This window comes from Carassius carassius, chromosome 48, assembly GCF_963082965.1.
Source record: "Carassius carassius chromosome 48, fCarCar2.1, whole genome shotgun sequence".
In the NCBI taxonomy this organism is placed as follows: domain Eukaryota; kingdom Metazoa; phylum Chordata; class Actinopteri; order Cypriniformes; family Cyprinidae; genus Carassius; species Carassius carassius.
Window position 1 is genome coordinate 21,993,787 of NC_081802.1, and position 13,107 is coordinate 22,006,893.

General features: G+C 37.5%; 1 protein-coding gene across 1 annotated transcript in view; it reads right to left on the reverse strand.

Moving 5' to 3' along the window:
- Nucleotides 1–1,927, reverse strand: part of LOC132131495 (inositol hexakisphosphate kinase 1-like) — a 100,884-nt gene extending 98,957 nt beyond the window's left edge. Inside the window, exon 1 of the mRNA XM_059543536.1 lies at nt 1,106–1,927. The gene's annotated coding sequence lies outside the window, so the exon portion shown is untranslated. The remainder of the gene's footprint in view (nt 1–1,105) is intronic.
- Nucleotides 1,928–13,107: the final 11,180 nt, after the last annotated feature.

A 13,107-nucleotide genomic window follows, 5' to 3' on the forward strand; every position in this document is an offset into this window, starting at 1 on the left:
TCAATATTTTGATAGCTTATTTTTTGTACTTGACGGCTTTCTTATCATTCAAATTTGGCTGGGTGGCTAATAACACATTTTTCTGTGGTGTGATAGACTCAGAACACATACTTTATTTTGACTTTACAGGGACTTTAAGTGCCAGTGTGTTTTTGTAATGTTAAAACGTTTTTTTTATTTATTATTATTATTTTTTTTTTTTAAGTAGTTTATGTTAGAATTGTTGTTTTCTATGTTTTCTCTGTTTTTTTTTTACTGTGGTATCGACCTTGGTCTCAAGTATTTTTATTTTTAGATTGTGGGTATCTTACATCCCTAGCTCAGATAAGCAATCCTATTTCTTAGCAAAATGCAAATCTGTTGAAATTTACACGTGGGATGCTCTTATGATATGTTGTAATAAAGCGTGACTGTCCAGGATGGACACTGTTTCAGTTAAAACAACAATGCATGGTTTCTTCTCAACGCTAGCCAACATCAGCCTTTTAAACCAGTCTGAAGGTTTCACAGGCTTTATATACAACAGCTAAATAAATCCCCAATCTAACATCCAGCATCACACTGAAATGTCCTTCAAAGACTGCATAACTAAAGCAAATATAAAATATAAACAAATAAAAACAAACATCTCCAAGGTAATAGCTACCATTAATTAAGGCAATGAATTGTGCTGACGGTTAAAACGATCAATAGGCAAATTCCAGCTCATGTACATGTAAAAACCTTAAAAACAATACGAGACAAACATCAAAACACCCCTGACGCACAGATAAACATCCACACAACTTTACATGCAGAGAAGAAGTCACGTTTCTTCTCCAATGTGAGACTTACGTAATGATCCAGTGCTCATATGCTATATCTATTCCGGACATAAGGATGACATATAATCAAATAAAATAAGTTTATGTCCAAACATAATCTCAAAACCAGCATGTTATTACACCAGTGACCTTCCTTTACCAAAATTCATCATGTAATAACAGTAAAGTCAATGCATCTCTAAATAACTAATTTATCCACTCCAAAATCAAAAACGTTAATTATTAAACGTGTAAAAGCAGACATTACAGGAAATGAACATGGGGTCATTATGTGTACATACCTGATGTCAATTCCTCCTCACGGAAAGCCTTCTTATTTAGATGCCTCTCCCTTCTTTCATGACGATCTAATATATTTCTTTATTAACAAATGAGTAAATAAATAAGTCAATGTTTTGTTGTGAGATCCTCCTGATGTCATTCGTGTTAGCTCGCAGGCTAATGTCTTCAGATGTGATCAGCAGAACAGATTTAATACTATTAAACGACTCTGTCCACAGACACTCTGTACTTCAAAACAGTAAATAAAGCCCTGGTAATATTGCTAAGATCTCAATTACTATTTAGCTAGTTTTATCTGCTAAACATCTTTTACTCGTCTAGTGTGTGGATGCTAAAGCGGATGCTAATCACACAAACAGATCTCACAAACTTGCGTTAAAAAATATGGTCAGATTTAAAAAATAATAAACATAAGGAGCCTGCAACATATTCTCTGGCTTATTCAGTTGTTAATTTAAGTGCTAAATAAAGGGCCAGATATAAGCCGTTATGATCTCATCTCCGTGCAGCACTGATGGCTGATCCTGAGAAAATAAAGCACTTAATCTAGCGAATACAATTATAAAAATATATATTCGCTGCTTTGCAGTCTTTAACTTTATCAAACCATGCTGTATCTGTCACTAATAGAGAATTTATATGATATCCAATGCACCCTCACCTATCCTGGCCTCTCTTTCTTCAATTATGTTCTTTCTATTATAATAAAGCTCATCACATAAATGTGCGATGTCTTTTTATAAACACTAACTAATGAATATATCCGACAAGCTAGCGCGTTAATCTAGCTAAAACACACACACACACTAACTGTGTGTATGCGCCTGAGAGAGATGGAAACAGTAGAACAAACTGACAGAGAGTGACTCCAGCTGTAGCAGCGTTTAATACTGCCCCCTGCTGACTGAAAGCGCCCCTGCACAACACACGGCTGTTTCTTCAAAACAAATCTATACAAAAATACACTCTGAAAAATCTGGAAAATAGGGGAAATTATCACTGGGGCAGTACACGCAAAGGGGTATTTGTACATTAATAGGGTTCATAATAGTACCATTAAACATATAACTACCTTAAGGGCACATATTTATACTCTAAGGTGGTAATATGACCAGTTTTTTAGATATTCTTATTTTTTGCTGAGCTTTTCTCCTGGTGATCAACTTGACATATTTGGATTTGTCAGGTCAGCACTCAGCTCAAAATATACCATCTCTATTGTTACATGACAAGGTTCTTGAATAAAATGACTTTCTTTCATTTTTATTATCCAGTTCTGATTCTGTTCTGGAGGCATTATTTGGGGTATTTGCTCATACTCATGTCATGTTTTAGAATTCTGCCTGCAGAGTTTATATTGTTTTTCTCATTTAGCAAGATTGTAGATTGTAAAAAAATTTTTTGAATTCATTGAATACAATGGGTGCTACAATTTATTGTATTTTTTTTTTTTTTTTTTTTTGCTGAATGTATTAAAACTTTAAATAAAATCATTATTATTAACATCTGTCTCATTGTAATGTTTTCTGGTTTAAATGTTTTATATAATTGTAAAATGTTAAATTATTTTTTAAGGTTGTAAATTAAGATTATTTGAGTAGTGTGTTTTACAACAACAAAAACAACACTTTTAGCTTTATCTTCTTCAAAAGCATTCACTATAAAAAATAAATAAATACAAATAAATTTAAATTCCATTTCGTTACTTTGTAACTATTTTTATTAAGGCTATTAGCTGTTTCTTAGTGAAAACTTGTTTCAAAGTGAATACACCTTTTTTCAGTCTACACGTCAAAAATATTTGCATCTCAGCTGCATAAAAACAAAAATGAATCCAAATGCAAATGAAAATACGCATTCAGGAGAAAAACTTAAATTACATTACTAAATAACATTAAATAAAATGTATTATTTATTTAAATTAATAACATTAATTTTTACTGTTTGAGTGCGTTAACGAATAACATTGATATTCGTTTCTTTTTATAACCATTATACTTTTTGATTTCAAATTGATTTCATACTCTTCCCCTTTAAACTGAAAAGTCGCGCTTCCGCTCTCCACCTGAACAGGCGCTATAAAGCGCTTCCTGATGTTTGCTGCTGTGCTCTAGATAAAGTATGAAGGTAAATCAGTAGCAAAACTCGAGAGGTTGAAGATCTGATTTTGAGAACTTGTCATATTAATATTTGTATTTGTAAGTTAAAATTTACACTCACAGCTCTGATGTGAAAAGCTGAATCTTTCAATTTGCACACACAGACAATGATCAAAACACCCGTGTTTTGAATTGGAAGTTGTAGATTAATAGATACAAATGTGTAGAATGACATTCACACAAAGAAAATGACATACACACGTTTACGACATATTTACTTTTGCACTTTACTTCAGTTTCGCTGCACAACGTCAAGTCGGCACTTACAACCTCTCAGATCTGGAAGTACAAGTTCAAATCCTAGCGCTCTGACTTTTGCTACTCTTTTTGCGGTATTCTGTTGCAAAACTCACTTGTGCACTTGTATATGCAGATGTGAGAGAGCAGAGCTGGGGGCGGGGCTTTGGTGCGAATGAGAACATTTTATTGGTCGATGCCCGACCAATGAACCACGCCAATTGTTTTCACTGAATATCCTTAGCTTTGACAGGATTTTAAGACACTGCATTCATTTTGCCATTCAAGTATTATGTAGTAGACAAATAATGCAACATATTTTATATGTATATCCCACTGCATATTGCAGAGTAAACTCGCTGTACCAGAGCATGCTTTGATCTCACCGCCACGCGGTCACGTGGTTCATGGAGCTATCAATAGTACTAAACTTAAAGTTTTGTCAATATGCTTGAAATGTATTAATTGGGACAGACAGCAGTTTCATTATATTTGCAGCGATTTCCAGTAATTTGTAACACATAAAGTGCATTGATTATGCATGGATAACTACATTGACTAATGACTATGCATTACAATAGCATTTTATACTGGAAAATGGAACAGCATTATGTTCTCATACTCCTCCTTGGCAGTTAAATGTGACTAAACAATTAAGTGTAACTTTTAACCAATAAAATAACTGTACTACATGTTAACTCAGTCCTGTTTAGTTAATTTGAAGAGATCATGGTACTAAATAATGTGCAATAATTATGGTCCATGAATGACCATTTGAAATATAACATTTTCTAATATGGTTATTATTTATACTACAATAACTGTAGTATTTAGGTTTAAATTCCAGAGCAAAGAGGCACGCTTTAAATTAGAGGCATTTGGTGGCCAGAAAGCTAATATTCATATGCAATTCCATTGCTTAAACACTAGATGGCCTTGTTGATGTTTAATAAATACATGTATTTAGCTCTACTAGTTGTTCAAAACAGTATTTCTGGTCATAAGTGCTTATTTTTAGGTTTTGCTGTTTAATGTACATTTAGACATTATTAAACACTCGATTTTTATAATAAAAAAAAAAATAATAATGTTGCATTTAAAAAGGTTCATTACTGACAAGCAAATTAGGAATTTAACCCAATGAAGAAGTTAAAATTATTTTTACAAAAAATAAAAATAATAAAAACAGCATTATATTGCAACTCTGGTAGAGTGATATGCAGTGGGATATACATATAAAATATGTTGCATTATTTGTCTACTACATAATACTTGAATGGCAAAATGAATGCAGTGTCTTAAAATCCTGTCAAAGCTAAGGATATTCAGTGAAAACAGTTGGCGTTGTTCATTGGTCGGGCATCGACCAATAAAATGTCTTCATTCACACAGAAGCCCCGCCCCCAGCTCTGCTCTCTCACATCTGCATATACAAGTGCACAAGTGAGTTTTGCAACAGAATACCGCAAAAAGAGTAGCAAAAGTCAGAGCGCTAGGATTTGAACTTGTACTTCCAGATCTGAGAGGTTGTAAGTGCCGACTTGACGTTGTGCAGCGAAACTGAAGTAAAGTGCAAAAGTAAATATGTCGTAAACATGAGTGTGTCATTTTCTTTGTGTGAGTGTCATTCTTCACATTTGTATCTATTAATCTACAACTTCCAATTCAAAACACGGGTGTTTTGATCATTGTCTGTGTGTGCAAATTGAAAGATTCAGCTTTTCACATCAGAGCTGTGAGTGTAAATTTTAACTTACAAATACAAATATTAATATGACAAGTTCTCACATTCAGATCTTCAACCTCTCGAGTTTTGCTACTGATTTACCTTCATAATATGGACACTCCGCCTCAACCAATCAGAAGAGAGCTTACTGGTCGCGAGTGGCAACGGACGCGCGTTTCAGCAGAAAACGCAAGCATTAAATCATTAGAGGCTTTAAAATAATGAATTTGGGGTGAGTGATCTTAACTGACCCCACACTATTTTTTTTAACTAGTATGCTTCTCTCTTCACGTTATGTAGAAGTTTGTCACATTATTGTCCTCGCGTTTTTTGTTGCTTTAGTGGATTTTAAATCCGGATGATTAAAGGATTCATTATTTTATGATGCGTGTATATTCATCTGAAACATTCACTCTAAGCAGTTTATTGTATATTTTTAGATACGAAACAGTTGTGTTATATGATAGTTTACACATTGGCACTACTATTAAAACCATAGTACTGGATGACTTTAGTAATCATAGTATTTAAAAATACCATGGTTTTAAAATAGTAGGCTACTTGATATAATGTTAGTGTGTTCTGCTCAGGTCTGTTGGTTTGTTTTGCAGTGATGGCCTGTTGTTTGAGCTGGAGAATGGCAAGTCTAGGCTTGTGCTGGCTAAATATAGCCTGGCCAGCCAGACTTACATCAAGATGTTTAGTCTGGAAACTCTCCATAGACGAGGCTTACTCCGAGGGGCGGGATAAACGGCTGTCTCTCAAAATCCCTCTGCACGCAATAGGATAGCGCTACAACCAATCAGAGCAACGAAGAAACTCCAACCACATCTTCCTTTTTTAAAAATGACTTAAGTGCCGTTCTTGGCTTTTTTCTTAAAGAGAAACTTAACTCCAAGTCCTCCAGAGTTGCGGCCAAAGCCGATTCAAAAGATCGTTGTTCGACAGCTGCAGCCGCCATTCTTTGTTTTCAAGTGGCAGCCGTCGCAACTCTCTGTCGTCATATGTTAAGCCCGCCCCGCCTGCTCTATACACGACGTGATTGGCCTGACCCAATCTGGGTTTTTGCTGCTAGAAGGTGTATTGAGAGTTGCTTGACTGTACTCTAGGCTGCGAAATACATTTTGCTGCCGCTAGGGTGCGTCTAGATTTCTAGGCTAGGCTAAATATGGTAAGAACATGAACTCCATCGCTTCATTTAATGCCAGTTTTCATGTATGCACACTTCAGAGTCTCAGTGAAAGTAGGTAGTCTGGTCATTTTTTTTGCGTTTGTGTTTTATGAACATTGCTTATATACAAGTGCATCTCAATAAATTAGAATGTCGAGGAAAAGTTCATTTATTTCATTAATTCAACTTAATTTGTATAACTCATGTATTAAATAAATTCAATGCACACAGACTGAAGTAGTTTATGTCTTTGGTTCTTTTAATTGTGATGAATTTGGCTCACATTTAACAAAAACCCACCAATTCACTCTCAACAAATTAGAATACTTCATAAGACCAATACATTTTTAGTGAATTGTTGGCCTTCTGGAAAGTATGTTAATTTACTGTACATGTACACAATACTTGGTCGGGGCTCCTTTTGCTTTAATTACTGCCTCAATTCAGCGTGGCATGGAGGTGATCCGTTTGTGGCACTGCTGAGGTGGTCTGGAAGCCCAGGTTTCTTTGACAGTGGCCTTCAGCTCATCTGCATTGTTTGGTCTCTTGTTTCTCATCTTCCTCTTGACAATAGCTCATAGATTCTCTCTGGGGTTCAGGTCTGGTGAGTTCTCTGGCCAGTCAAGCACACCAACACCATGGTCATTTAACCAACTTTTGGTGCTTTTGGTGCAGTGTGAGCAGCTGCTAAATCCTGCTGGAAAATGAAATCAGCATCTTCAAAAAGCTGGTCAGCAGAAGGAAGCATGAAGTGCTCCAAGATTTATTGGTTAACGGGTTCAGTGACTTTGGTTTTCAAAAAACACAATGCACCAACACCAGCAGATGACATTGCACCCCAAATCATCACAGACTGTGGAAACTTAACACTGGACTTCAAGCAACTTGGGCTATGAGCTTCTCCACCTTTCCTCCAGACTCTAGGACCTTGGTTTCCAAATGAAATACAAAACTTGCTAACATCTGAAAAGAGGACTTTGGACCACTGTGCAACAGTCCAGTTCTTCTTCTCCTTAGCCCAGGTAAGACTCCTCTGACGTCTGTGGTTCAGCAAATTCCTTGACACAATCAGCAGTCATCCCCATGATTGTGTAGCCTAGCGAAACAAACTGAGAGACCATTTTGAAGTCTCAGGAAACCTTTGCAGGTGTTTTTAGTTGATTAGCTGATTAGCATGTCACCATATACTAATTTGTTGAGAAAGTGAATTAGTGGGTTTTTGTTAAATGTCAGCCAAAATCATCACAATTAAAAGAACCAAAGACTTAAACTACTTCAGTCTGTGTGCACTGAATTTATTTAATACACAAGTTTCACAATTTGAGTTGAATTACTGAAACTAATTTATTGAGATGCACCTGTAGATGTAGTAGAGTACAGTTGATGCTCAGTGGCAGTACCTGGGGGCCAGGCAGGGGCCCACTTGTGCTTTTAGGGGTCACACTTATTGTTAGAAGTTTTGAACTCTTAAAAGTAATTTTGTCATGTATCACAAGTGAAGTCAAGTTACGTGTGGAAAAGTATGGTGTGATGCCCCATACTTGGAATTTGTGCTCTGCATTTAACCTATCCAAGCGCACACACAACTGTGAACACACACCCAGCAGTGGGCAGCCATATTGCTGTGTCACCCCCTGGAGCAGTTCGGTTCATGCTCAAGGGTCTCACCTCAGTCCTAGTATTGAGGGTGGAGAGAGCGGTGTACATTCACTCCCCCCACCGACAATTCCTGCCGGACCTAAAACTCGAACCAGCACAAGTCTGTGCTGGTTACAAGTCTGTCAGTCACTTTAGCATAATTTGCTAAACATGCATTCTTCTTTGTTTGAGAATCACTTTGAAGCAGTCTGAAGTGCTGTTGTGCGAGTGTGTTTAATGTGCAACAGCGGCTGTCGAAGAACTCAATTTAAGCATGCCATTTAATAAATCAATACGCTGTATAATTGCAAATATAAAAGCAAAAATGTTTCTCCAAATATATGGGCGTCCCGCCCGAGTAAAGTCCATGTGTGGGAAACACTGATGTCAAATGAAACTGACCTTTTTTCTGCTGCAACATGCACTGTTTCACATCCACTCAACATTTAAATGGATTTCAGTGTGACATCACTTTACAGCAGTAAAGACACTGACATATGTTCTCCTTGCACAGCACAAAACATATTAGTTGTAAAAGACACAATGCATTACATGGTATAAGCTCTTATTTCAAAAGAAAATGTAAAACGGGAGGGTCCATTTTAAGTATAATTTTGAATCTGAAATTTGTGAAAACTATTCCAGGAGGTGCAGTCACGTAAAACAGAGGAGCTGTATCTGAGCATTCAAAGAGCCCGAGGGGAGGCACTTAAAGACAAGCACATCCAGAGAGTCAGAAACCTGGTCAAGAAAGGCCATGATGTGTCCAAACTGCTACACAGCCTTGAAGGAGACTCCATCTCACAGAGTATGGGAGAAAAGAAACATTTCCTTTGCATTCACAACATTTATATGCATTATTTTGAAGTAGTCTTTTAGCCCCTAGTGGTGAAGATTTACCTGGTACGTCAGAGAACCACGGCATCTCCAAGAAAAGACACGGCTATTCAGGCAGGTTTGTGTTGTCCAGAAATTAAGATTGTTATAATTTTCTCATATGATTGTTAATGAATTTAATTTCATACATTTCCATAGACAATCACTGAAAATGGCTTTCAAGTTCTTAAATAAAAATAAGTGTACTAGAACAGTTAAAGTAGTCCATGTCATGCACCAAATTCAATCTCTAGAAGCCTTCAATGAGAGATGCTGCAAGTAAAACAATACATTTAGTATATTCACTCAAAATCTCAGCCAAAGCTCTCAAATCTTGCTGATTTCTCACATATAAGCTGGTGTTAGATTGACGTTAAACATGCATCGATACGTCAGTTAACACTGAAAATGTTAGTTAAATATGATTTTAATGTGTTTCTCACAAACTTTTCTGGTAGTTTTTCTTTGTAGATGTGTCAGTTTGAACTGTTGTGTGGAAAAGAGCCGTGTAAATTAAGTAAAAACATTTGTAGTCAAGTAAAGTCACCTTTATTTATATAGCGCTTTAAACAAAATACATTGCGTCAAAGCAACTGAACAACATTCATTAGGAAAACAGTGTCAATAATGAAAAAATTGATAGTTAAAGGCAGTTCATCATTGAATTCAGTGATGTCATCTCTGTTCAGTTAAATTTGTAATGAGGATGACTAAATTACCATTTTAATTTACCCATAAAAAAAAAAAAAAACTAAAAGTTTGAGCATTGGCTTAATATCTTATTGTCTTATTTTGCAGAGATCTGTCCTCCGCCGGTGAATGAGACCGTAAGATACATGCACAGCTCCTCCAAACACTCCAAGTGACAAGAAATCCCATCAAGGGGAGGTAGAAGCATCTGAAAAGAGCCACATCAGAGAGCATGTGTCCCCTACTCCGAAAAAAGTCAGAGCACACCCCTTAAGCACAGACCTGCAGGAACCACAGACTCAAAACAAGGCCAGAGTGGAACACACAGAGACCCAGTAAAGCATTCGTCCCGGCATCTGACTGGTACCCTGAAGCCCTACAGAGGCACAGGCAGGAGAGCAGGAGACGCAGACAGAGCTCATGACTCTGATGGAAAGAAACACAAGGTCATGGACACCGCAGCAAGATCTGCTGCCACCAGCAAACACGCTTAAGCTAAAACCTCATGCACAGAGACTCAGGACATCTCCACAACTACAGGTGCAGCCTCACTTCACCAGTCAGAGTATTCAGCAGTAATTACACAGGGCTAGGAACCATTTCTAAAAATAAAGTTTGTTTTCGTTTAGTAGCCAAGACTTGTCAAGAACTAAAAGAATAATTCATGTAATTGGAACCAGAACCATTGTTAGATTCCTTGCAATACCCATCCTTATTAATGTAGTGTAAATGCTGATATACAGTCGTGGCCAAAAGTTTTGAGAATTACATAAATATTGGAAATTGGAAAAGTTGCTGCTTAAGTTTTTATAATAGCAATTTGCATATACTCCAGAATGTTATGAAGAGTGATCAGATGAATTGCATAGTCCTTCTTTGCCATGAAAATTAACTTAATCCCAAAAAAACCTTTCCACTGCATTTCATTGCTGTCATTAAAGGACCTGCTGAGATCATTTCAGTAATCGTCTTGTTAACTCAGGTGAGAATGTTGACGAGCACAAGGCTGGAGATCATTATGTCAGGCTGATTGGGTTAGAATGGCAGACTTGACATGTTAAAAGGAGGGTGATGCTTGAAATCCTTGTTCTTCCATTGTTAACCATGGTGACCTGCAAAGAAACGCGTGCAGCCATCATTGCGTTGCATTAAAATGGCTTCACAGGCAAGGATATTGTGGCTACTAAGATTGCACCTAAATCAACAATTTATAGGATCATCAAGAACTTCAAGGAAAGAGGTTCAATTCTTGTAAAGAAGGCTTCAGGGCGTTCAAGAAAGTCCAGCAAGCGCCAGGATGGTCTCCTAAAGAGGATTCAGCTGCGGGATCGGAGTGCCACCAGTGCAGAGCTTGCTCAGGAATGGCAGCAGGCAGGTGTGAGCGCATCTGCACGCACAGTGAGGACAAGACTTCTGGAAGATGGCCTGGTGTCAAGAAGGGCAGCAAAGAAGCCACTTCTCTCCAAAAAAAACATCAGGGACAGATTGATCTTCTGCAGAAAGCATAGTGAATGGACTGCTGAGGACTGGGGCAAAGTCATATTCTCCGATGAAGCCCCTTTCCGATTTGATGTTTGGGGCATCTGGAAAAAGGCTTGTCCGGAGAAGAAAAGGTGAGCGCTACCATCAGTCCTGTGTCATGCCAACAGTAAAGCATCCTGACACCATTCATGTGTGGGGTTGCTTCTCATCCAAGGGAGTGGGCTCACTCACAATTCTGCCCAAAAACACAGCCATGAATAAAGAATGGTACCAAAACACCCTCCAACAGCAACTTCTTCCAACAATCCAACAACAGTTTGGTGAAGAACAATGCATTTTCCAGCACGATGGATCACCGTGCCATAAGGCAAAAGTGGCTCGGGGACCAGAATGTTGAAATTTTCGGTCCAAGGCCTTGAAACTCCCCAGATCTTAATCCCATTGAGAACTTGTGGTCAATCCTCAAGAGGCGGGTGGACAAAAAAAAACTCACTAATTCTGACAAACTCCAAGAAGTGATTATGAAAGAATTGGGTTGCTATCAGTCGGGATTTGGCCCAGAAGTTGATTGAGAGCATGCCCAGTCGAATTGCAGAGGTCCTGAAAAAGAAGGGCCAACACTGCAAATACTGACTCTTTGCATAAATGTCATGTAATTGTCGATAAAAGCCTTTGAAACGTATGAAGTGCTTGTAATTATATTTCAGTACATCACAGAAACAACGGAAACAAAGATCTAAAAGCAGTTTAGCAGCAAACTTTTGAAAACTATTATTTATGTAATTCTCAAAACTTTTGGCCACGACTGTATGCATTTCAGCGTGTTGATGTCACATCTCTTTTCGGTTCAGAGTGAAAATCCACTCCAAGAAGCATCAGCCTTCAGTGCTGAAAGGGGAGTTTTTTTTTATTTTTAGATTGATGCATCTTTATTTTTTGATGTTTCTCAAAACAATTATTTTTGCTTTTTAAAGTTTTTGGTTTCCCTCCAATAAATGGGGATGTTTGTACAATTATACTTAAAGGTTTTTTACTTGCTTAAAAAAAAAATTATAAACTTTGAAAGAGAGGACAGAAGGCATGCAGTAGATTATGCACAGCAGGTTTTTCAGAGAATTGGAATTATATGCAACACAATTGCAGTGAATTGTAATAGCTCTCGGACATCTCACTGGAGTCTTGGTATAATTGAATACAGTACATATCTACACCTCATCATGACATCAAAAACAAGATGTGTGATATCTTGACAAAAAAAAAACATAAAATTCTTATTTCTCAGAAATCTTGTTTCTTACCATCTGAAAAATTGTAGGTTTGAGGTTTTTCGTTTTCATGTGCCTTGTGCTGCCATCTGTTCCAGAACAGTGGAGTGTCGCAGTGATGCTGGTCTTTCAGATCCACACAGGATCTCCTGCACTCAACCAGAGCCACCATCAGGGTCTCGGTCACATCTCTTACCAAGGCCTTTATCTTGAGGTTGCTCACTCAGTTTGAGTGCAGTCAGCTGTAGATAGACTCCTGGCTTGGATTTTGCTCTGGTATGTTCATATTCAGCAGTTAGACCTTATATTGAAAGGTGTGTGCTGTTCCAAATCATGTCTTATCTACTGAATTCGCCACAGGTGGACTCCTGTCAGTCTAGAAATCCCTCAGAGATGTGCCATAGCAAAGGGTCTGAATAACACTAACCTGGGCTGCGGTTCCCAAAAGCATCTTACGCCTAAGTAGACCATAGACCCACTGCCACCAGTGGTCTCTACGATCAACTTAGCTTACGGTGCTTTTGAGAAACACAGCCCAGGTCGTGCCATATTTCATTTTTTTTTATAAAATATGCAAGGCTATCACAAATCTTGTTTGTAGAATTTGACTTGAGTGTATGGTGACTTAAAAGAAATTGAAATATTGGAAAAGTGTGAAAAAGACTAGTAGTTTTTCCACACCTCATTTTGCAGCACAAACTTTATCAACTGTGCTAAATACAAGAAACCTTTTTTTTTTTTGAGTTCCAGATCAACA